This window comes from Lithobates pipiens, unplaced genomic scaffold (assembly GCF_037356315.1).
Source record: "Lithobates pipiens isolate NorthernLeopardFrog02 unplaced genomic scaffold, aLitPip1_a1.2 Scaffold_8, whole genome shotgun sequence".
In the NCBI taxonomy this organism is placed as follows: Eukaryota; Metazoa; Chordata; class Amphibia; order Anura; family Ranidae; genus Lithobates; species Lithobates pipiens.
Genome location: NW_027507903.1, coordinates 281,409,961 through 281,433,917, shown reverse-complemented (window position 1 = coordinate 281,433,917; position 23,957 = coordinate 281,409,961). Strand labels below are relative to the sequence as shown.

The 23,957-nt window shown below is 45.3% G+C and overlaps 1 protein-coding gene across 3 annotated transcripts in view; it reads right to left on the bottom strand.

Moving 5' to 3' along the window:
- Positions 1-23,519, bottom strand: part of LOC143962740 (deoxyguanosine kinase, mitochondrial-like) — a 49,998-nt gene extending 26,479 nt beyond the window's left edge. Inside the window, exon 1 of one of the 3 annotated variants that reach the window (XM_077472140.1) lies at positions 23,410-23,519. The gene's annotated coding sequence lies outside the window, so the exon portion shown is untranslated. Of the gene's footprint in view, positions 1-23,402 lie in introns of all 3 variants that reach the window. The other 2 variants (XM_077472139.1, XM_077472141.1) reach the window with 2 other exon arrangements.
- Positions 23,520-23,957: the final 438 nt, after the last annotated feature.

The following is a 23,957-nucleotide window of genomic DNA, read 5'->3' as shown; positions in this document are numbered from 1 at the left end:
CTTCTGCCCACCCCAACATCAAGCTGAAATCTGACAGATCCTCCTCTCTCCCCGTTGCTTGTCAGTTTCACATACTTAGCGAGGCGCCGCCGAGTGTGGAGGAGGGAGGAGGACGGCAGTCCATGTTAATGCGCTGCATGTCTGGGGCATCAATAGTGAGTGGGCTGGTGGCAGCTTAGGCGCCAGGTTGCGATTTCTGGTCGCATTGGCGACCTGGTGCCTGGGGTTTGTCGAGCCCTGGATAGGATAGGGAGGTCATCATATTACACAGTTTTGTACAATGGTTGTATGGCCTGATTGTAGTGTATATGGTCAGCCTAAAGGAAACTGTATTGGCAACTGATTGCATAGTGCATGGCCAGCTTTAGACAGTGGTTACAGGAACCAGTGTCCTTATTGGAATAATTACCCTCTCTTCTTGTTTTGGTGGCAACTCAAAATGTTGTATTTACTTTCATTTTCATTCCCAGTGAAATTGGTGATCATGACAAAATTAGACTCAGTTCACACCTATACACAATTTTGCCCATTTTGGTGTTACGTTCAGGGCAGCAGCCCATTCATTGTAATACAATCCCTACGAGTGAAAAATCACACAAAGAATTTAAAAAAATAAAAATAAAATCCAGCCACACCAAAAACATGTAGTGCTTTGCCATCATGTATTTTTGCATGCACAATGGCACCGCTATGCACCCGCAAAAGGGATCTGCAATTTTTTGTGCCCTGTGGGAACAATTTTGTGAGTGTTCCTGGATTACACAAATGTGAACCTAGCCTCAGAGAGTTTAGAGTGTAAGTCCGGGTTAAACCTATCCAATCCTACCTACACCTGCCCCCACTTCTATTCTAAGTCCTTTGCTAACTAGCTTGTACAGGAAAGATGTCTATACTAAAAATTATACACACACACTGTAAAATAAGTATTTATTGAACAGGTCACCATTTTTCTAGGTAAATATATTTCTAAAGGTGCTAATGACATGAAAATTTTCACCACCTTTCTGCAACAACCCATGGACTCCATACATACAGTGCCTTGAAAAAAAAAAGTATTCATACCCCTTGAAGTTTCCCAAATTTTGTCATGTCACAACCAAAAACGTGAATGTATTTTATTGGGATTTTATGTGATAGACCAACACAAAGTGGCACATAATTGTGAAGCGGAAGGAAAAGGATAAATGGTTTTCAATTTATTTTTACAAATAAATATGTGAAGTGTGGCGTGCATTTTTATTCAGCTCCCTTTACTTTGATAACCCCAACTAAAATATAGTGGAACCAACTGCCTTCAGAAGTCACCTAATTAGTAGAGTCCACCTGTGTGTAATTTAATCTCAGTATAAATGCAGCTGTTCTGTGAAGCCCTCAGAGGTTTGTTAGAGAACCTCCGTGAACAAACAGCATCATGAAGGCCAATGAACACACCACACAGGTCAGGGATAAAGTTCTGGAGAAGTTTAAAGTAGGGTTAGATTATAAAACAATCGTCAACAATAGTTATCGCGATACTGACTAAAGTGTTTCACAATTCTTTCTATGCAAAGAATTCTCTCTACTCTTCTGAAGCCACAGCCAAAAGAAAGGAAGAGAAAAACTGGGCAGTCTGCCAAGAATCAAAACATTCTTTATCAATTGAACTTAAGTATAAACATTGTAAAAATGTATCAATGAAATAGCCTGTGTATGTGAAAAAAGTTTAACCACTTAAAAACTACATTTTTCTGTCATTTTGTTGGTTTCAAGTTAAAATCATTTTCCTGACGCCTTCATGGCAGCACACACTGGGTTGTGACTCCGCCCCCACAACCTGACAGGATTGGTTAACTATAAATTTGAAGGGGAGACCTCCCGCTGCATTCTCTTTTTTATCCTCACCTGACAGGTTGGAGCGTTCGAGTTTCAAAGATACCTACAGATGAATAAGCCTCTTACCGCCTCACCCCAGCAGGTTCAAGCCTCTCCTGTTTGGAAGTCCCTCCTGTACAGTCTCTAAATGAGCTCTATGGAGGGAATCCCCGTTCTGATGGTCTCAGGGGACTTCTCATGGATTTTTTACAGGCTTTAAATAAGCCTTTATTATGCAGTGGGCTCCCCTTTTTTCATGTATCCTGCTCGTTTGACTGCTTATGCATTTATTTCCTTTCTTACTTTTGTGCAGGAGTGGCTGGGTCTTGCTGTCCTCCAGGACAGCTGTCATGGCCGCCGCTAGTGTCCTCGCCGCTCTGCGCAGGTCTGTCGGCATCTGGTTGTTTTTTCTCCCCGAAGAGAGGGTTTTTCCCTCTTCCAAGATGGCGCCGGCGTCCTCGAGCCGTTCTGCGCATGCGCGGAGCGTCATTCGGCGCCGTTTTGGCGCCGTTTTTAAAATCACAGCTGTATGCTTCTGCATACTGCTGTTTTCAAGATACTGCCCTGTATTTCGATTATCAACTGGATAAGGTAAGAATATTCCTTATTTTTTTTTTTTTACTGTAGCTGCATAGTTTTTTGTGTATGTATACTGCCTCCTATTTTGCAGATGCTAAATTTTTTAAAGGGACAGGTTTCCAAAAAAATAAAAAAATAAAAAAAAAAAAAAAAAAAAATGTGTGTGTTTTCTAATTATTTGTTTATTATCGGTATCGCAAGGAAAATTCTTTTCTTCTTCCCTTCAGCCTACTCTGTCTACCTTTTTTCATGGAGTCCACTGCCCACGCAGACCATCGACAGCTGGAAAGGTAAGAGGCTCTACAAAGTCGTAGGTGAGTATTGAAGGGGAAAAAGAGTGCCGACTGCTAAAGATGCTGCTTTTCTTGCAGCCCTACCAGATCAAGGGGAGCAAGTCCCAGGCATGGAAGAGGCTCAAATCGCACTTCCAGCAGGAGATCGCACAGAAGTCGCTCCAGGTCCTCACCTCGTCAGAGACATGGTCGCTCCCACCACGGTCGCACTCGGCATAGCCGCTCGGACCACAGGTCTCCTTCCTCTCATCACAGCCATCGCACCAGACCCGCAGCTAACACCTGCTGGATATGTGGCGCACCGGCCCTTCCGGAGAAGCTTGCCTGTCGCTCTTGCTTCAATGAAGCAACTAAAGAGAAGGAAGCAGACGCCAGAATTGCGACTGACCTCATAAGGGAATCAGTGCGTGAATCTATTTTGGCAACAGCACCTGCTATGGAGGTGGCAGGCCCTAGCACATCCACTGCGCACACATATCATTCTCAAGCTTCAGAATCATCCTCAGATAATGACGGCCAGGAAATGTCTGCAGGATTTGATTTTTCTTTGGTGGAACCATTTGCAAAATCGGTCAAGGAGGCTATCGGCTGGGAGGATATTATTCCTGTACCTCAGAAGACCCGCAAGTACTTTCCCAATTTAAAAAGACGACCAGAGTCCTTCCCATTTATTGAGGAACTCGGAGATCTTATTAAAGATGAGTGGGAATCAGACAAGCGTCCGAGCATAGCAAACAGGTTAGCGAAGATGTATCCGCTGGACGAATCAAAGGTTAAACCTCTGATTAATGCTCCCATAGTGGATTCCTCCCTGATGCGCCTGGCCCGTCATGTCACTTTGCCCATTGAAGATGCGGTCTCTTTTAAAGACGTATTGGACCGTAAAATGGACTTGGAGTTAAAGAAAGCGTATTCCATGGCAGGGGGCTCCTGCAGACCGGCTATTACTACGGCGGCAGTGGCAAAAGCTATTTCTGGATGGGCTACTAAATTGGAGAAGGATCTGCTAGAAGGTGCAGAAATGGAGAAATTAGTCTCTTCCTTGCAAGAGATTAGGCTGGCAGGCGACTTTGTAGCAGAGGCCTCAGTGGACATTATAAGATCTTCGGCCAGAACAATGTTGGCAGGCTACTTCCTGGGCGGCATATTGCAGAGTTTCTCCGGAGACGATTTGTAGGGCAGCTACATGGTCTTCTGAACATACCTTCATTTCTCACTATAGAGTGAACTCTGCCCTTTTGTCCTTGGCAGAGTTTGGTAGATCTGTTATTAGAGCCAACTCTTCGGCATTATAGGAATTAAATATATTTTGCATTTACCCACCCGTCTGGCGAGTTATTTCCCAGTGTGTGCTGCCATGAAGGCGTCAGGAAAACGGAAAATTCTATACTCACCTTTCCGTAATTTTCCTTTCCTGACGCATCTTCATGGCACCACACAAATCCCTCCCGTTTATTTAATTTATGTTGATATTTACAGAGAATGCAGCGGGAGGTCTCCCCTTCAAATTTATAGTTAACCAATCCTGTCAGGTTGTGGGGGCGGAGTCACAACCCAGTGTGTGGTGCCATGAAGATGCGTCAGGAAAGGAAAATTACGGAAAGGTGAGTATAGAATTTTCCGTTTTTTTTACTAGAAATTTACTTAGAACCGCAAACATTATATATATATTTTTTAGTAGACACCCTAGAAAATAAAATGGCGGTTATTGCAATATTTTATGTCACACTGTATTTGCACAGCGGTATTTAAAATGCTTTTTTTTTTATTTCTTTAATGAATTAAAAAACTAGTAAAGTTAGCCCATTTTTTTTGTATAATGTGAAAGATTTTATGTCACAAGAATCATGATCTTTTTATTCTAAGCAAAAAAATTGTGACTCATTTTGGCCAGAATCGTGCAGCTTTAGGACACAGCAAACATGTAGAAGAAGGTGGTCTGGTCAGATGAGACCAAAATGTAACTTTTTGGTCTAAAAGCAAAGACTTGAGACTGAGTCAATGGTTCACCTTTCAGCAGGACAACGACCCTAAATATACAGCCAAAGGTGCAATGGAATGGTTTCTATCAAAGCATATTCATGTGTTTGAAAGAGGGATTTCACCGGAAAAAAAAAATTATTAAAAGCCAGCAGCTATAAATACTACAGCTGCTGACTTTTAATAAATGGACACTCACCTGTCCCAGGGTCCAGCGATGTCAGCAGCTGAGGCCGATTGATCGCTCGGCTGCTGCCGCCACCATTCTAGGTGAGGGAATCAGGAAGTGAAGCGTTGCAGCTTCACTTCCCGGTTCCCTACTGCGCATATCGCGCTGCGCAATAGCAATGGTCCGCGCTGTCTTTTGGACCCGTGTGTGTCCCAGCAGACAGCGCGCCGGGACAGGAAGAGGCATAGACTCCCATGGGAATCTATGCCCGGAAGTGGGTGCAAATACCTGTCTTTAGGGTGAAACCCCTCTTTAGGAAAGGCTGCGGCCATCTTGGTACACCCAGCAGCGCATTGCTGATCGTGGCCATGTACCATGTGTTCGCTCCGTCAAATGACGGAGCGATCACTTGTAAACAAAAAGGCGTCATGTCATGATGCCGGTTCCTCTTTCCCAGCAGCACTGTGGGGTGGATCTGTAGTGCCCACAGCGCTGCTCTGTGACAATTGCAGTCATATCCATGCTCAGCCATCCCTCCATGCTCTGCCATACCCAGCAGATCGTGGATATTACAGTGGGGACTATAATATGGTGGTGGAATTTTCACAGGTTTTTGCAAATTCAATTATTATTTACTGATCCGAAAAATGATCTGATCAGTGACTCTGATCCGAGGAACTATCCAAACTGAGTTTTTTGATCCGTTGCACCCCTATGTGGAAAATGTCAAGGGGTGTGAATACTTTTTCAAGGCACTGTACAAAAAAAAAAAAAATAAGTTCAGAAATGATGTGTAAAAAAATGGAATGAGACAGGAAAAAAAGTATTGAACACATGAAGAAAGGAAGGTGAAAAATGGCATAGGAATCCAAGACACCAGCTGAAATCTATCAGCAATTAGAAAGCAATCCTGCCTCTTGTCAGTGCAAATTAATATCAGCTAGTTCAGTCTCAACTGATGGCCTTTAAAAAAGGTGTCTCATTACTAAGGTGTCACACAAGAAACATAATAGGTAAAAGCAAAGAGCTTATTGTTGCAAAACATATTGATGGCATTGGTTACATAAGGTTTTCTAAACTTCTGAATGTTCCAGTGAGCAATGTTGGGGCCATAATCCAGAAGTGAAAAAATACCAGTTACACTTACCGGTAATGGTGTTTCTGGGAAGTCTTCCAGGATGGCACCCTGAGAGTTGACTGGTCCCACCTGACAGGAAACACAATAGATAGATGTTAAAAACCCCGCCCTCCCTGTGCTCCTCAGTTGTGAAAAAGTACTGACCCACACCAGTGCACAAGAGTGAAAACACCTCCAATGTTCAACTATTTAAATAAACACAAAACGAATGGGAAGTAGGCCTGCCGTCCTGGAAGACTTCCCAGAAACACAGTTAACGGTAAGTGTAACTAGTGATTTTCTCAAGTAGTCTTCCAGGACGGCACCCTGAGAGAAGAGCAAGTAGCTCAGGCCTACCTTAGGGTGGGACAACAGCCCACAGGACCTTCCTGCCGAAAGCCAGATCCAGAAGTGACAGTAATGTCTCAGGAATGTGTTCCGATTTGACCACGTTGCTGCTCTGTAGATTTCATCTACCGATGCTCCAGCTCTTTCTGCCCAAGGAGGTTGCCAGAGACTGTGTAGAATGTGTTTTGAGATTAGCTGGGACTGTTCTACCTGCTTGTTCATAAGCTATGGAAATGGCTTGTCTAATTCATCTAGCAATTGTTTTTGATGCCTTCTCACCCCTCTTCATGCCACAAAAAAACTGACCAACCGACAATGCGATCTTCTGAACTCCTTTACTCTGCCTAAGTAAAGCATCAGACACCTCCTAACGTCTAGTTAATGAAAGGCTCTTTCCTTCTCGTTCTGTTGGTTGACACAGAAGGATGGGAGGATACATTTCCTGTGACCTATGGAACCGGCGGGGCCACTTTAGGAAGGGACAGGGGAAAATCGCCCACCCTCCTGGCCATTGTAACAGCCAGAAGGAAGGCGGTCTTAAAAAAGCCATTTAACTGAACTCTGAGCAAACGGCTCAAAAGGTGCCCTGGTTAGGGCCTTTAAGACTAAAGATAAGGCCCACGGTGGAAATTTACTCATTTGAACCTGGGACAACCTTTCTAGCTGTCAAACTTTTGACCAATGGATCCAGAGCCAGTCTTCTGTCCAAAAAGCTAGACAGTGCTGCTACCTGGACCCTAAGGGTCTTGGTTGCCAGGCCTCTGATCAGTAGTCAGACGAATTATCCATTGTGCCACTGGCCCCACAGGTTGCCAGACCTCAATCCACTACCTGCTGTAGGAAGTCTAGGATCGTAGGAATGTCCTGTTGAAAAGTCGTCCTCATTTCACACCAATGAGAGAAGACCCCCCCAGACCCTGGCATAAATGCATCTAGTAAATCGGTTTTCTACTCAGTAAAAGGGTCTATTACTTTCTCAGGAGCACCCCTTCCTGCGCAGGCTCTCCCTCTCAAGAGCCAAGCCGTCAATTTGAAAAATCCTAGGTTCGGGTGGCAGAGTGCACCCTGAAACAGAAGATCCTGATGCTCTGGAAGGTGCAGCAGAGAGGTCACTGACCAGTTTCCCAGAGTGGAAAACCAGTTCCTCTTGAGCCACCAGGGAGCGACTAGGATGAAACTGCCTCTGGACCAGCTCAGTTTATGTTAGGGATGCACCGCAATTTCGGCCGCCGAAACATATCGGCCGAAAATGGCCTTTTCGGCATTTTGCCGAAAGAGAATTCTTGCCGATAATGGCGCCGAAAATCGCGCATGCGCAGTAGCGGTGGGAGAAACTTCGGATGACATCACTCGTTCTGTGGGCGGCTTGCACGTTCCTCGCGGATAAGACGCCGCACTCGTAAGCACGTTCCCTGCCGAGACGCTGGCACCTTCCCTGCGGACGCTCCTCATGCTTGTGAGACGCTGCTGGGACCCGAGAGACGCTGCTGGGACCCGAGAGACGCTGCTGGGACCCGAGAGACGCTGCTGGGACCCGAGAGACGCTGCTGGGACCCGAGAGACGCTGCTGGGACCCGAGAGACGCTGCTGGGACCCGAGACGGCTTCATAGAGGGCTGCACATACTGAAGTACAACAGTGGGCACTGGGCACTGTCCCTCCTGGATGGCTACCATTACTACTATTCACCGGTGAGCAATGCATTGCCTTTTTGCCTTAAACTGCCAAACAATCCAACTAATTTATTTTACTATACTACTGAAACTGTCATAGCAGTCAAACAACATGTATTACTTACGCCTTTGTGCCTTTTGTGCCATGCAGTATGGTATTAAATTAAATGTCTTACAGTACATCGTGATGTAGCAAAAAAAAAAAAAAAAAATGTAAACTGATTTGAAATGGAATGGCATGCTATTTATTATTCTGTAGTACTAGTATACTATAAAATGTATGCCCTTGTTGTCATTGAATTTGTCATTTGGTATAGTATAGCACACTGACATGACTTATCATTTTTTTAAAACATGACAGTACGCAATATAATATATTATATTTAACAACTATATATATATATTATATTGTACAACAACAAGCACATGAAGTTATAGTATTATATTATACTGCAGAATAGCGCCCAAAAAATTAAATATAGCATGAAATTGCAATTTGCATGCAAGCAATCCATTCCATTTGCAATGAAATTTAATCAGTGCAATTATATTATCTTTTGGTACAAGTCAGGAGATATACTGAAGTGCAGACATATTAACTACCTTGCATGGCAAGAGCTGCAGCGTTTAAAAAAAAAGTGATAGTTTGTTATTTTTTAAAGCTGCCTCCTGGGGTTTAGCTTTAAAATTAATTTTGTCCTTTTTTTTTCTTTTCCCCCTCAGATTTCACTCCCACTATAGATCATTCTATGCTATTATTCTGCGCTACCAGCAAAGCTGGACCATGTCTGCAGTGTGGAAATATTTTAAAGTTTCTGATAAAGACCCCAAATTTGCAATCTGTAGTCTTTGCTCAGCAGAAATTTCAAGAGGGGGTACAGTGCCAAGGCATTTTTCAACAACAGGTTTGATACACCATCTGAAAACACGACATCCAGTTCAGCATTCAGATTACAAGAAAACAGTGCCACTTCCAAAAAGTGACTCAGGCTCAACACCATCTGTGGCCACGGTCTTTGAAAAGGTTAAAAAATTTGCAAGTGACAGTCCCAAAGCTCGTGCCATAACAGATAAAATTATGGAATTTATTGCATTAGACGACCAGCCATTCTCTGTTGTGGAGGACATTGGATTCCGTAGGCTTATGCAACATATTGAGCAGCGTTACTCACTACCAAGCAGACGCTACTTTGCAGATACCTGTCTACCTGAATTGTTTTGCAGTGTTAGAAAACACGGTCAAGAGCTCATGACTACCGACATCATAGCAATCAGTTTTACTACCAACATTTGGAGTTCAGACGTCAGTCCAACGAGCATACTTAGCCTGACAGCGCAGTGGATAGATGACAAATTTCAATTGCAAAACATCCTACTTAACGCACGTGAGTTTGTTGGATCACATACTGCAGCAGCAATAGCTGACACTTTAAAATCCATGCTTGACACTTGGCACATTGAGAAGTCTAAAGTGCATTTGATTGTACGAGATAATGCGCGGAACATGGCAAAGGCAATGGAGGACAGTGAACTTAAAAGCATACAGTGTATGGCACACAAGCTGCAATTGGCTGTGAATGAAGGATTGCTGAGTCAGCGCACCATATCTGATATTGTATCAAAAGGAAGAAAAATTGTGGGTCACTAAGCATTCTCCACTTGCTTATTCCAGATTACAAGCTTTGCAGATACAGTTTGGAATGCCACCGAAACGACTGCAGCAAGATGTAGCCACTCGTTGGAACAGCACCTACTATATGCTGCAAAGTCTTTTTGAACAAAAGCGTGTTTTAGCTGCATACATTGCAGATTACGAGCTGCCGGCAACACTGAGTGCACATCAGTGGATGTTAGTTGAAAATAGTTTGTCTCTTCTATCTCCATTTGAACAGTTAACAAAAGAAATAAGCTCAACTAATGCTTCCATTTCTGAAGTTATTCCCTTGATTGCCGCACTGAAGCGTCTGCTAGGAAAAGAGATAGAAACAGACCATGGCGTAAAAACGGCTAAAACCACTCTACTGGAGGCTGTTACCAACCGGTTTCAAGACACCGCGTCCAACCCTCTGTACTGCATTGCAACAGTTCTAGATCCTCGATTTAAAGAGCATTATTTTAATGTTGAGAAAAAGCAGTGTGCACGGGAAATGATACAGGCACAAATGGAGGTGGTGGAAGCATCCGGTGAAGGAGTTTTGAGGTGTAGCACAGAGGAAAGTGAGAAGAAACGGTTGCATACAAGTGAAGAGGAACACGCTCCCTCCATATCCGATATGTTTGAAGACATTTTACATGAATGCACCCCGGTCCATAGCAGTGCAACAACAAGTGCAGCTACCCAACAGCTGGACATTTATTTAGCTGAACAGCCTATCGCCAGAAGTGACAATCCCCTTGTGTACTGGCGCATCAACAAACAACGTTTTCCTTTGCTTGCACAGATTGCACGCAGATATTTACCTGCCCCAAGCACCAGTACAGAGAGTGAGAGACTATTCAGTCTAGCATCTCATATTCTTGACGAGAAGAGAAACCGTCTCTCCTGTGAGAAAGCGGAGCAACTTTTGTTCTTAAAGCTAAATCTGCCACTTATACTGAAATAGATTTATAAATCCGTAGCATAGACTAATTCCTTTACCATGTTGTTGAACATAGTAAATGAATTGGCATTGGACTGTGCTATTTGGACAATTGGAACATACAACATACTAGTATGACTGACTGACTACCAGTATGTTCCAGTTGTCTAGTTGTGCCATACTGCCATTAGTTGTTTGTTCATTGTAGTAGTTCTACAGTTTTTGCACTTCTTCAATTTAAGAGAGCTCCAGTTTTAGTACTGTACACAGTCACACACATCATACATAGTTTGTTGCTGTTGGGCCAAACTATATCTCTCTCTCCCTAAGCTTTCAGCCCGCTGCATGTGCAAAACTGTATGTCCTGTATTTGTGGCTGTCCACATATTCCAGTACTATACACTATACCACACTGTGTTCCAGATATGGGCAGAGACTTCCAGAAACAGACTAGTCTACATTGCTTGCTGTGATTGCCCGAGCACCGCTGCTGTAGACCAGACTGTAGACTGTGTTCCAGGATGTCTCTGCCCATACCCGGGGGCCGGAAAACAGTGTGGTCTACTGTATGACTGTGTGTGTAACCCGCAGCTACATACATACACTTTTATCGCACATGCAGCCGCTGACACCTTAGGGAGAGAACTGAATTACTACTAGTTCTTCTGGTTTAAGTTGAAAATTAATAAAGTCTAAGACATTAAGTCTTCTTAGACTTAGTCTTAGTCGTTTTATTTTTATATTATTTTATTTCATTTTTTTTATTTATTTTGTTGTTATGGTTCAATGTGCACTGACTGCAGTCTACACTGTAGGATATGCGGTAGTAATTTATCATTTAATTTTGTATTTTAGATTTTTATGATTTTATCTTCTGTGTCCACTGTCCAATTTATTTGGGTTGCTTTATTAAAAGTACTGTTATTTTCCATTACTGGACTATTTTTATTCATAAAATTAATGATTCAGTTGAATATGAATACGATAATGAATAATACTATATAAGGCGATTTTATATATATATATTTTTTTTAAATATATAAAAAAAGCCATTTTCGGTTTCGGTATCGGTTTTCGGCCTAGTGTATTTTTCATTTTCGGTATCGGTTTCGGCACCAAAAAACCCATTCGGTGCATCCCTAGTTTATGTATAATGCTTGGGATCACTGCTAAAGGGGGAAAAGCATAAGCTAGGCTGAAATCACCACTCTTGTGCCAATGCGTCCATTCCCTCGGACCACTCCTCTCTGGACAGGGAGAAGAACCTTTTGACCCTATGGGCAAAGAGGTCTATCTCTGGGGTGCCAGCTATTGACACACAAGAGAGAACACCTTGGGATTTAACTCCCATTCACCCTGGTGAATGGTCTGCTGACAGAGGAAATCCACTTCTACATTGAAAAATCACCCTCATGTGTACCGCAGAAATTGAGGGAACTCTTGGTTCTGCCCATTCCAAGATTTACTGTGTCAAGGTACCCCCCTGACGATTCAGAAATGCCACAGTCGTAGAGTTGTCAGAGGGGACCTGGACTTATTTCCCTGATCCTTCAAATGCTCTTAGAGTCTCGTTGACTGCTAGGAGCTCCCTGAAATTGGAGGAGGCGGTTCTTTGGAGCCTGTCCCATACACCCTGAGCCTGTAGCCACTATAGATGGGCCCCCCAACCCCAGGAGTTCGCATCGGTTCTCACCCTGACAGGCTGAAGCTGGGTCCAAAGGTGACCCACCCCCAACCTCTGAGGGTTGAGCCACCAAAGAAGGGACTTCCTTACCTTTCCGGGAACAGAAACCCATTCGTCCAAAGACTCCCTTTTCCCATCCCATGAAGAGAGTAGGAAATTCTGAAGGGGCCTATATTGGAGCTGGGCCCAAGGTACTGCAGGAATACAGGACGTCATGAGTCCCAGAGTCCTCATAATCAACCTTTGGGAGGCTTCCCTCCAATCTATGATGGAGGATACCATGCAAAACAGGGCTTCCACCTTCTCCTGTGGAAGAACCAGCTGCTGCGCTACGGAGTCTACCAGCAGGCCTAGGTAGAGCTTGGTTTGAGATGGAGTCCGTGATGTTTTTTTCTGACTGATCAACCACCCCAGGGATTCCAAGGTGCTTGGAATCCTTGTCTGCAGGGTTTGGACTGATAATCTTTACGATTTTTTAAAACGGTTGTTGACCTGGGGGCCTAGGAAAAAAAAAAAATTCCTTTATCCTTTTTAGGTTTTACAGGAAAATTCTTTCCCTTTTCAGTGGACCTGGAAAGGGTCTGGTCCAAACCTGCACCAAATAGGAAGGACTCTTCAAAAGTTCAAATGGTAGACCACACAACCTTGTTCTGGATGTATGGTCTCCATCCCAGGTATTAACCCATTCGGCCCTTCTAGTCCAATTAAGAAGGGCTGCCGATTTTGGACGTACGTACAGTTTGAACTGCCGCATCCGCAAGATAGGCAACCGCTGTCCCCAACCCCTTCCAAGGAATCCGAAAGTTGCTTGGATTTGGAAGTCCGCGCTACAGGGTCCATTAACTTATTTAAAGTGGTTGTAAACCCTTACAAACCACTTTGACCTACAGGTAAGCCTAGATTAAGGCTTACCTGTAGGTCCAAGAAATATCTCCTAAACCTATACGGTTTAGGAGATATTTGCCCGAAGACAGGCACCGCTGTCTACGGCGCATGCGCCGTAGACAGCGTCGCGTAGGCGCACTGAGCGCGGCATTTCCAACAATGGAGCTGCCGCGCGTGTCGGCTCCCGTGCGCAATGCGCGGGAGTGACGTCATCGCGGCTCCGCCGAATGACAGCGGCGGAGCTGCGAGACCCCACCGAAAAGATGGATGCGCCGGACTACAGGGGACAGCGGTGACATCGCTGGCTCCTGTGTCAGGTAAGTGACACAATGGGCTACTATGCGATGCATAGTAGTCCATTATGCTTTGCCTTTGCAGGGAATGAAAGAGGAAGTAAACCCATCAGGGTTTAATTCCTCTTTAACCATACATCTGCATTTCTGGCTACACAGGCCGATGCCAGAGCTGGGCACATGGCCGCAGCATTGGCCTCCCAGGCTCTACACAAAAGGGTCTCGGACCGGAAGTCCATCTGGTCCCATATATTGCCTGCCTCCACAAAAGAGAGGTCCGATTGCTTGAATACATGTGCTAATGATGCATCCAGCCAGGGTATTAAAAAAAAAAAAAAAAAAAAAAAAAAAAAAAAAACACTTGTCTTCCTCTTCTGTGAAAGGGCACCTATATTTCCAGGTTTTACATTTTAGAAGTTTTTTCTCTGGCTCATTCCACTCCCCCTTGAGGGACTGGTGGATAGGCAAGACTTTGGATTGCGGTCTGATCAGACCAGGATACATCCTATCCTGGGCAGAAATCTGTGCCTCAGGCTCCTGAATCTCCTCCGAAGCATATAATGTCCGCAGGAGACACTCTATACCATCTGCTGAAAGGATATGTCTGCCTCGTCTGGAGTGTTCCTCTTCCTCCTGGCCATTTTATACATCATCCCCCTCCTTAGGCAGGCTCCGACTGGAGTCCTCAACCTCCTCTACTTCATCCTCAGAATCCTGAGAGGCGAGGGTCCTTTGGGGCTCAGTGCGTGTATATCTACCACCCCTATGTGTAGAAACCCTCTCTACTAGGGTAGGACCCTTCCTGCCTAGTATTAAAGCTTGCCTGAAAGGCTTTGAGGGTAGACAACATTTCTGTCTGCACCGAGAGAAAATCTCTCATGACCTGCGAGGTCTCCTTCCCAGACAATTTGTGTATACACTTATAGCAAAATGGCCTGGTGTGCTCTGGTGCCAATTTTACATTGCAATAACCACACCTCTTAGACCGTGAAGGAGTTTTGGACCTAGGTCTACTGGCAACACCCTGGGCAATAGCTACTGCAAGAGAGAAAAAAAAAGCCAAAACAAGTACCTTCACTGTGGCCCCCTGCGAGGGTTAGGGGGCCCACACCCCCCCTCCCCCCATTACCCCCGAAAGCAAGGTAGATTCACCCCGTGGTCTCCTGAATGGCTGCTGTTGTAGCCTCTTCTCGCTCCATGGTTGGGGCTGGTGAGAGAGCTGTGGATGCCTCCTCCCTGCCAAGCTGTTTCCTCTCAATCCGGATTGCGAGATCCTTCTGCAGTGCTGCCCTGAATGCTGCACCGCCATTTTCTAGTAGTCCTGGAAACTGGAAGTGCCACACTCTTGTGGCGTGACTCACTTGCGGCACCCAGGGGCAAGAAATCTTATGCAAAATGGTGCCAGAAAACACACCAGCACGTGGCCCGAGCCAGCACCAGCCTCTGGAGAGAGGATGCTTGTCGAGGGTGGAGGGGAAGGCTATTGCCTCCTGAGGGGCCCAGGGTCACTGGTCCAAGTAGCAACATCCTACAAACTTTCTCCAGTCAGGTAAGGAAGAGGAGCAGGAACTATGGTCCCTGAAGTTCTGGGAACCTCCACTGTGCCCAGAATCCTTCAGTTCTCTGGGGGGGGGAAAGACTTCCAGCCTTCAGGTCTTAAGAAAAAAAAAACGCAATCAAAAACTGAGGAGCAAGGTTTTTAACCTCTATCTTGATTGTGCTTCCTGTCAGGTGGGACCAGTCATCTCTCAGGGTGCAGTCTTGGAAGATGACTTGAGAAAGAACATTATTTCACCATACATGACCAGGTACTCCTCGCAAGATTTCTGACAGAGGAGTAAAAAGAATTATCAGAAGATTGTCGAAGGACCACTTGTGGAGGGCTTCAGAAAGACCTGGAATTAGCAGGTACAATTGTTTCAAAGAAAACAATGAGTAATGCACTCAACCGCTATGGCTTGTATACATGCTCACCACGTAATACTCCATTGCTGAAGAAAAGGCATGTTGAAGCTCGTAGTTTGCTGCACAACAATTAGACAAGCCTGTGAAATACTGGGAGAATATAGTCTGATCAGCTGAGACCAACATTGAACTCTTTGAATGCCATGATAAACACCATGTTTTTAAGTCAAACGGCACTGCACATCACCCCAAAAACACCATACCAACAGTGAAGTTTGAAGGTGGGAACATCATGGAGTGGGGCTGTTTTTCAGCCTACGGTACTGGCAAAACGTCATATCATTGAAGGAAGGATGGATGAATGGAAAAATGTACCAAGACATTCTTGATAAAAATCTGCCATCTATCAGGATGAAGATGAGGGTGGACATTTCAGCAAGGCAAGACTCAGTCTTCACAAGGGAATCAGGGGGCTTCAGTAACCAACACTGCAGTGTTTATCCTTGTGATACATCAGGAAGCACCCTCATGGCTAACAGAGGACAGAATTAGAATTGGGAAACTTAACATTAATAAATCACCGGGCCCGGATGGCTTGCACCCGAGGGTGCTTAGAGAACTCAGTCAAGTAATTGCCAGACCATTGTTCTTAATTTTTACTGACAGTCTACTGACTGAAATGGTACCAGCAGATTGGAGAAAAGCCAATGTAGCACCAATATTTAAAAAGGGCCCAAAATGCATCCCTGGGAATTACAGACCAGTTAGCCTAACATCAATAGCATGTAAGGGACTATATACAAGATTTTACTAATGAGAACAGTATTGGCATGGTGAGTACATGGATTGAAAAGGGCGAGTTCAAAGGGTGGTGATAAATGGGGAATACTTGGAATGGTCAGGGGGTCCCACAGGGTTCTGTGCTAGGACCAATCCTATTTAATTTGTTCATAAACGACCTGTAGGATGGGGTAAACAGTTCAATCTTGATTTGCGGAGGATACTAAGCTAAGCAGGGCAATAACTTCTCCGCAGGATTTGGAAACCTTGCAAGAAGATCTGAACAAATTAATGGGATGGGCAACTACATTTCAAATGAGGTTTAATGTAGAAAAATGTAAATGAATGCATTTGAGTGGCAAAAATATGAATGCAATCTATACACTAGGGGGAGAACCTCTGTGGGAAATCTAGGATGGAAAAGGACCTGGGTGTCCTAGTAGACGATCGTTCTTATGGTGTAGGGAATCGCCGGCTCACCGTAAAATCCTTTTCTCTGAAGTTCATTGATGGACACAGCTCCATTAAGCTTGACCGTAGGGTTATTATGCCACCTTCAGGAGAGGACTAGGCAGAACATGTAATACATGTGAAAAACAACAGAACTGTACAGTTACATAACCCCTCAGCCTGCTTCCTGCAGCTCAGTACGTCAATAAGCAGTATAGGAGGGGTGGGTGCTGCGTCCGTCAATGGATTTCAGAGAAAGGGATTTTACGGCGAGTACAAAAATCCTATTTTCTCTTTCGTTCATTGACGGACACAGATCCATTAATCTTGACTGTAGGGACGTCCCCAAGCAGTGTCATAATGAGGGGTGGGAACAGCAAACATAACTTCATCCACAACCAGAGGTGCTCCCCAACGAGGAAGAAGGAGTCACCACCTGAACCAACCGCATCAGAACTTGCGGCCAACATATACATCAGAATGCATCGACAATCAAAATGTAACTTTCTCTAACAAGAAAAAAAAAAAAAAAAAGTGTAAATTGCAACAATTACACGGCCACCTGCAAAACTTTGCGGCCAAAGCAGGCATCAGAAGATGCGCTTACATCAACTTTGTAGAACTTTGTGAAAGCGTGGACGGACGACCGAGTCGCTGCTTTACACACCTGGGAGACTGACGCTTGATGTCGGAAAGCCCAAGAGGTCCCAATTGCCCTGGTGGAATGGGTCGTGACAGGAAAGGGGGGTACCTGCCCCTTCAAGGTGTAAGCCTGGACAACGATCTGTCTGATCCACCTGGAAATGGTGGTCGACGAGACCGCCAGCTCTTTTTTCAGACCAGCTACTGAAACGAACAGAGAATCTGACTTCCGGAACGGAGCCGTGGCAGACAGATATACCCTTAGAGCCTGGACCACGTCCAGGGAATGGAGGGCCACCTCCTTAGGATGTATCGGTGTAGGGCACAGAGATAGTAACACAATGTCTTCATTGAGATGGAAGGCAGAAAAGGTTGCGGACGCAACACCACCTTATCTCTGTGGATAACCAGATAGGGTGACTTGCAAGACAAGGCCGCCAGCTCAGAAACCCTCCTGGCAGATGTAATAGCCACTAGAAAGACCACTTTCTGAGAAAGAGTTAACAAGGGAATTTTCCTGATGTTCTCAAACTGTGGTTTCTGAAGCGCCTATAGAACCAGGTTCAGATCCCATGGGAGGTAGGGGTGGACGCACCGGAGGGACTACATGCCGGACCCCTTGCACAAAAGGTGCTCACCAATGAGTGAGACGCCAGGGGTTGTTGGAAAAAAAACAGCCAAAGGCTGATATCTGTCCCTTGATGGTGCTCAAGGCCAACTTCTGGTCTACTCCATGCTGTAAGAACAGCAGGATCCTGGAAACAGAATATGTGCGTGGACGCCACCCAATCTCCTCACACACCGAGATATAATCTTTCCACTTACAATGGTATATATCTTCTGAGAAAGATTTTCGTGCCCTGAGCATAGTGGGAATTACCGAGTCCGACAGATCTCAGTTCCTTAGCACCTGGGTTTCAACAGCCATGCTATTAAAACCAGCGACAGTAAAACAGGATGATGGCGTATCGGACCTTGTAACAGAAGGTCTTCTTGCATCGGCAACCGCCAAGGAGCATCCACCACCAGGCGTACTAGGTCGGCGTACCAAGGACGCCGAGGCCAATCTGGGGCAATCAGTATTAATGGAATCCCCTCGGCCCACACTCTGCGGAGCAGACGTGGTAACAGTTTGAGTGAAGGGAAGGCGTAAATCAGCCAGTACTGCTCCCATGGAGCCACCAACACGTCTGATGCGTCCGCCCAAGGATCTCTTGTCCTGGACACAAAACTCCACACCTTTTCGATTGAGCCGAGAGGCCAGAAGATCCACATCTGGTGTGCCCCACCGCAGGCAAAGAAGCCTGAACACCTCCTGATGCAGTGACCATTCTCCTGGGTCCAGCATCTGGCGAATTAGATAGTCCGCCTGCCAGCTTTCTACTCCCGGGATGTATATGGCCGATAGGGCCAGCTCTGCCCACTGAAGGATGTGAGCGACCTCCCGTGCTGCAGCCAAGCTTCTTATTCCTCCTTGATAGGCTGACATATGCCACGGCCATGGCGTTGTCTAACTGGATTCTGATCGGACATCCTCAGTCTCATCGACTATGTGGAGAAACATAGCCTGATCGCTTGAAGCGCGAGCACATTGATCTGTAACTGGGATTTCTCCTTTGACCAGAGGCCCTGGGTAAATTGCACTCCCAGTACTCCACCCCAGCCAGTCAGGCTGGCGTCTGTTGTGATCACCGTCCAAGAAGGGGTAGGAATGATTTCCTGGACTGAAGGGCTCAGCCACCAAAGTAGAGAGTTCCCGATTATCTGGCTCACCTAAATCTGCCGATCCGGGGACAACTGAGATTTGTCCCATTTGGACAATATCTCCTTCTGCAAGATTCTAGTGTGGAATCGGGCGTACGGTACCACCTCGAAGGAGGCAACCATGAGGCCCAGAACTCGCATGCAGAAACTCAGCGACAACCACCTGTGGTTCATCAGCAGCTTCACCGCAGCTCTGAGAGTCTGCAGTTTGTCTGAAAAGAGAAACACTCTCGCTTCCATGGAGTCCAGCAATAAGCCTAAGTACTCCAGGAGCTGAGTCGGCACTAGTACCAACTTTTTGGAGGTTCAACACCCACCCAAATTCCTGTAGAGTTTGCATGGTGATCACCACACCCTCCCTTAATTCTGAGGTGGAAGCTGCTCACAGAAGGAGATTGTTTAGGTAACCCACAATTGCAATCCCACGTTGTTGCAACAATGCCAAAATTGGAGCCAATACCTTGTAAAGACTCGCGGTGCTGAAGCCAAGCCAAAGGAGAGAGCCACAAACTGGTAGTGGTCTTCCCCAACTGCAAATCGCAGAAACATCTGATGCCTGAGGCATATGGGTATGTGCAGGTATGGGTCCTGGGTATCCAGAGATGCCAGGGAGTCTCCCTGATGGAGTGCAGCGACCTGATTACATTCTGAACTTCTGTACTTTCACAAAGCAATTGAGGGCTTTTTAGGTCCAGGATTGAATGTACCCCTTCCTTTTTTTGGGACTACAAACAGATTGGAATAGAATCCCTGAAACCTTTCAGTTTCTGGAACAAACACTAATACCCCACGGCTGAGCAGGTCCCTTACTGCCCCAAACAGGGCCTCCCAGTAAGCCGGGAGTAAGGGTATGCTGGAGGGAAAAAATTTGTTTGGTGGCCAAGAGAGGAACTCTACATTGTAGCCTGATGAAATCAGTTCGCAGACCCATTGGTCGGACAGCCGAGAGGCCCACCGAACTGCAAACTCCTGAAGGTGACAACCCACCCATATGTCGGTGGGGGCAAGCCTTCATGCGGTAGCACTTTTGCTCGCTGGCTTGCAAGTACAGGGTGCTTCTGTCCCTCAGTAGTGGCCCTGTCGGACTGGGAGCCCCACTCAGTAAGGGTCTGCGACACTAATGTCGTGCCCAGTACAGATCGTAGCGCTGACCCAACTACCGTAAACATGGACCGGGCCACCGCCTCGGCCCTCCTGTCAGTAGGGTCCTTAAATGCAGGAGCCCCTTCTACCGGGATCATGGTTACTTTTTTTAACCTGGATACTGTGGGGTCCACAGGCGGTAGTTTTTTTTTTAGGGGGGGCAACGATAGTTTCAAAAAAACTATTAGATAAGCACCTGAATGACCGCAACATAAAAAGGGATATACAATGCAATACTGACATATAATCACACACATAGATTGGTCTTTTTTCAACCTCACCTATGTAAATGATCCCAAACACAAAGTCGAGTAAACTCTCAATTGGTTTCAAAGGAAAGAAAATAAAGCTGCTTAGAATAACCCAGCCAATCACCTGACTTGAATCCAATAGAAAATCTATGTAAAGAACTAAAGATTGGAGTTCATAGAAGAGGCACATGGAACCTTGAAGATTTGAAAACTGTTTGTGTGGAAGAATGGGCCAAAATCACAGCTGAGCAATGCACACAACCAGTTTCTCCATACAGGAGGCGTCTTGAAGTTGTCATTACCAACAAAGGATTTTGTACAAAGTATTAAATACATCTCAGTTAGCATGTACAATACTTTTTCCCTGTGTCATTCCATTTTATTACACACAACTTCATTTCTGAACTTATTTGTTTTGGTTAATTTGTATGTATGAAGTACATGGGTTGTTACCAACATGTGGTAAAAAAAATTTCATGTGAATACCACCTATGGAAATATATTTACCTAGAAAAATTGTGACGTGTTCAATACTTTGTTTACCCTCTATTATATAAATATAAGTTACAGTATTTGTACTGCACTACATATATATGTGTGCCCTGCAGTAAAAACACTTTAACTTATACCTTATAACTGTTAGCCATATGATAAGCTGATATCATAATCTCATAAAAGACACAATTCAATGTGAACAATCTAAATTAACACAAAAGTCCCAAGTGTCTATACACTCTTGCAAATGTGTGTTTTAGTATTTGGGGTACTAGAAGTCCTTCCAACCGTGTCAACCGTTTTTCTTCCTCTGCATTTATAATCGTCCGTAATATACTTTTACCACATGCATATACAGTATCCCTTCACCAACATTTGTAGGTTGGGTTGATGATGGAGGTGCCCCCAATTATAAAAAAAAAAAAAAGACAGCATGGAGAATACATGGCGTGTCACATCACACACCACAGTAGTGTCCTCTGCCGTGGCCCCCCCCCCCCCCACACACACACACACAGTAGTGTCCATTGCCAAACCACCCACAATAGTCTTCTCTGCCTCCCTTCACATCACCACTGCCCCCCTGCTGTAGTGTACTTTGCACCCCCCATTAGTGCCCCCTTCACATTAACCACCTCACCCCTCCCCACTGCATTGCCCTGAGCTACCCATCCTCCCCGAAAGCTGTGCCCTCTGCCTCCCCCCACAAACCTTTAAAAGGTAGCACTCACCTACCTTATGACTGATGTACAGGCGAGCAGGAGGAAGCACAATACTGGATGGAGCAGAAGCTGACAGAGTTAAAAGCAGCTTCAGCCTTATTAAAAATAAAAATAAATAAAAATAAAAATCAGCAGCTACAAATACTGTAGCTGCTGACTTAAATAAAGAAAAAAAAAAACTCACCTGACCAGGGGTCCAGCGCCATGCTCACCTGAACCACTTCTTTGGTGGTCTTCGGATCCCAGCGCTGGCTTGTTTACTGTGTTGCAGCTGACCAATTCTGTGAAGCTGCACAGCTGGCTGCCCACACTCGAACTATGCTGCACTTTATGAATGGCCCTACAGCCTTCTGGGGCATTTCCCAGAAGGTTGCGGAAAAGGCAAAATCTGTTGGATCACTGTGGCAATCCAACCAGATATGGGAGTGGATACCTGTCAAAATTAGGTACTTGCTCCCCCCCCCCCCCCCACCTCCAAAAAGTGCCAAAAACAGAAGAGCAGGGGGATGTGAGGAGGGCATAAACGGGAAATCAACCTTTAGGGTAAAGTTCCACGTTAACTTTTCATATTAACAAGCTGGTGATTGGTTGCTAGGATCACTCAGCATTCTAGCAACCAATCACTTGCTGGTTAACTTGAAAGGTTGACGGAGTCAGCTCCCACACCCTCTATCCAATACTGTGCTGCCTCCTGCTTTCCACTCTGTAGCAAAGATTATAGCAGTAGAGGGAGGGGGAGGACAGGCAAAGCAGGGATGTGTTTGCATTCTAATGTCTCGTACACACAATCGGAATTCTCATCGGAAAAAGCTCTGATGGTTTTCCCAACGGAATTCGGCTCAAGCTGTCTTGCCTACACACGGTCACATCACATTCCGATCATTTATAACGCAGTGACGTACAACACGTACAACGTGACTAGAAAAAGGAAGTTCAAAAGTCAGTAGCCAATAGCTTCTGTCTCGTAGTTGAATCTGAGCATGCGTGATTTTTGGCGTGTCGGAATTGCATGCACACGATCAGAATTAGATATTTACTGTATATGCAACCGATGGTGTCATCAGCGCATGCGCTCTGAAGGAACAACCACCCAGACCGTTCCTGTGCCATAAATGGCGGCTCCCCCGTGTTTGCATGGAACACATGCAGAGCCCACCAGGAAGTCGGCAGGGCGCTGCGCTATTCACAGGCAGTGAGACATTGCCCCGATGTGTGGCTGCAGATATCGGACAATGTCTCACTGCCTGTGATTAGCGCAGCGCTGCATCGACTTCCTGGAGGGCTCTGCACGTGTTCAATGCGAACATACCTGAGCTCATCCCTAATGCGCGGTAGTGACATCATTGTGGCTCCAGCCAGTTACATGGTCGCTGGAAGGCTTAGTTTTCAGGTACGTTTCACATGATGTGCTAGTATGAGATGCATACTAGCACATTACCTTTCAGGTCAGGAAAATAAATAAATCAACCAGTGGTTACTACCGCTTTAATGGCTTGCTGATCCCCCGGGTAGTTAGTATAGGACTGGGGGTGGGATCAGGTTTAAGACTGAATAGGTTTAGCCTGGGCTTCCACTATTATATTTCTAATGGGGACACATAGCAACCTGACAGTGGATGTAACCCCTCAACACATTATACAAATCTAACAAAACAATGAAAAAAATCTGCCTTTAGTTTAACTGTAGTCAATGTCTTTCGGTCAATAGTTTAACCTGCTTGGTTTCAGGCATTACTTGAATACTTTATCACCTATCTCCTCTGCTGTTCCCCACTCTGAACACAGTACTTTCCACACATACTCACAACCTTCTCTTCTATCTTGTGAGCTCAGTGACGTCCTCCAGCATCTCTCCTCCTGCACACAGCCAGCCTGTGTGCTCATACAATCTCTTCCTGGTTCCGGCTACACTGCAGTCACGTGATCTCTCCTCAACCAATTATTGTGCACTATGTTAGGAGATACATAACCATGCTTGTAAACCAACTTTATTGTCTGCTAAAATGCACGTACAAACGACCAGAGAGGATGCTTTTTATAGTACATCTGCGTCCATGTGCTGATACCTGACTAGTTACTAAACGATAGCTCTTATAAACAGAAAACTCCTCTCTCAGGGAGCTGTTCTCCTTTTCTAGCCTCCTTATAGACTCTAGTCCAAAATGTACAGACTTTTATCCCCCCTCAGCCCTCAGGGTCCTCCGCCTCAGTATTTGATTTCTAGAAATCATTTGAAGAGAAGATGAAACAGCGAGAGATGTGGGCATTCATTGGTTAAAAAATAAAGTTTCGACACTGATGTAACTTACATAGTCAGGTTGAAAAAAGACACAAGTCCGTTTAGTTCAACCATAAA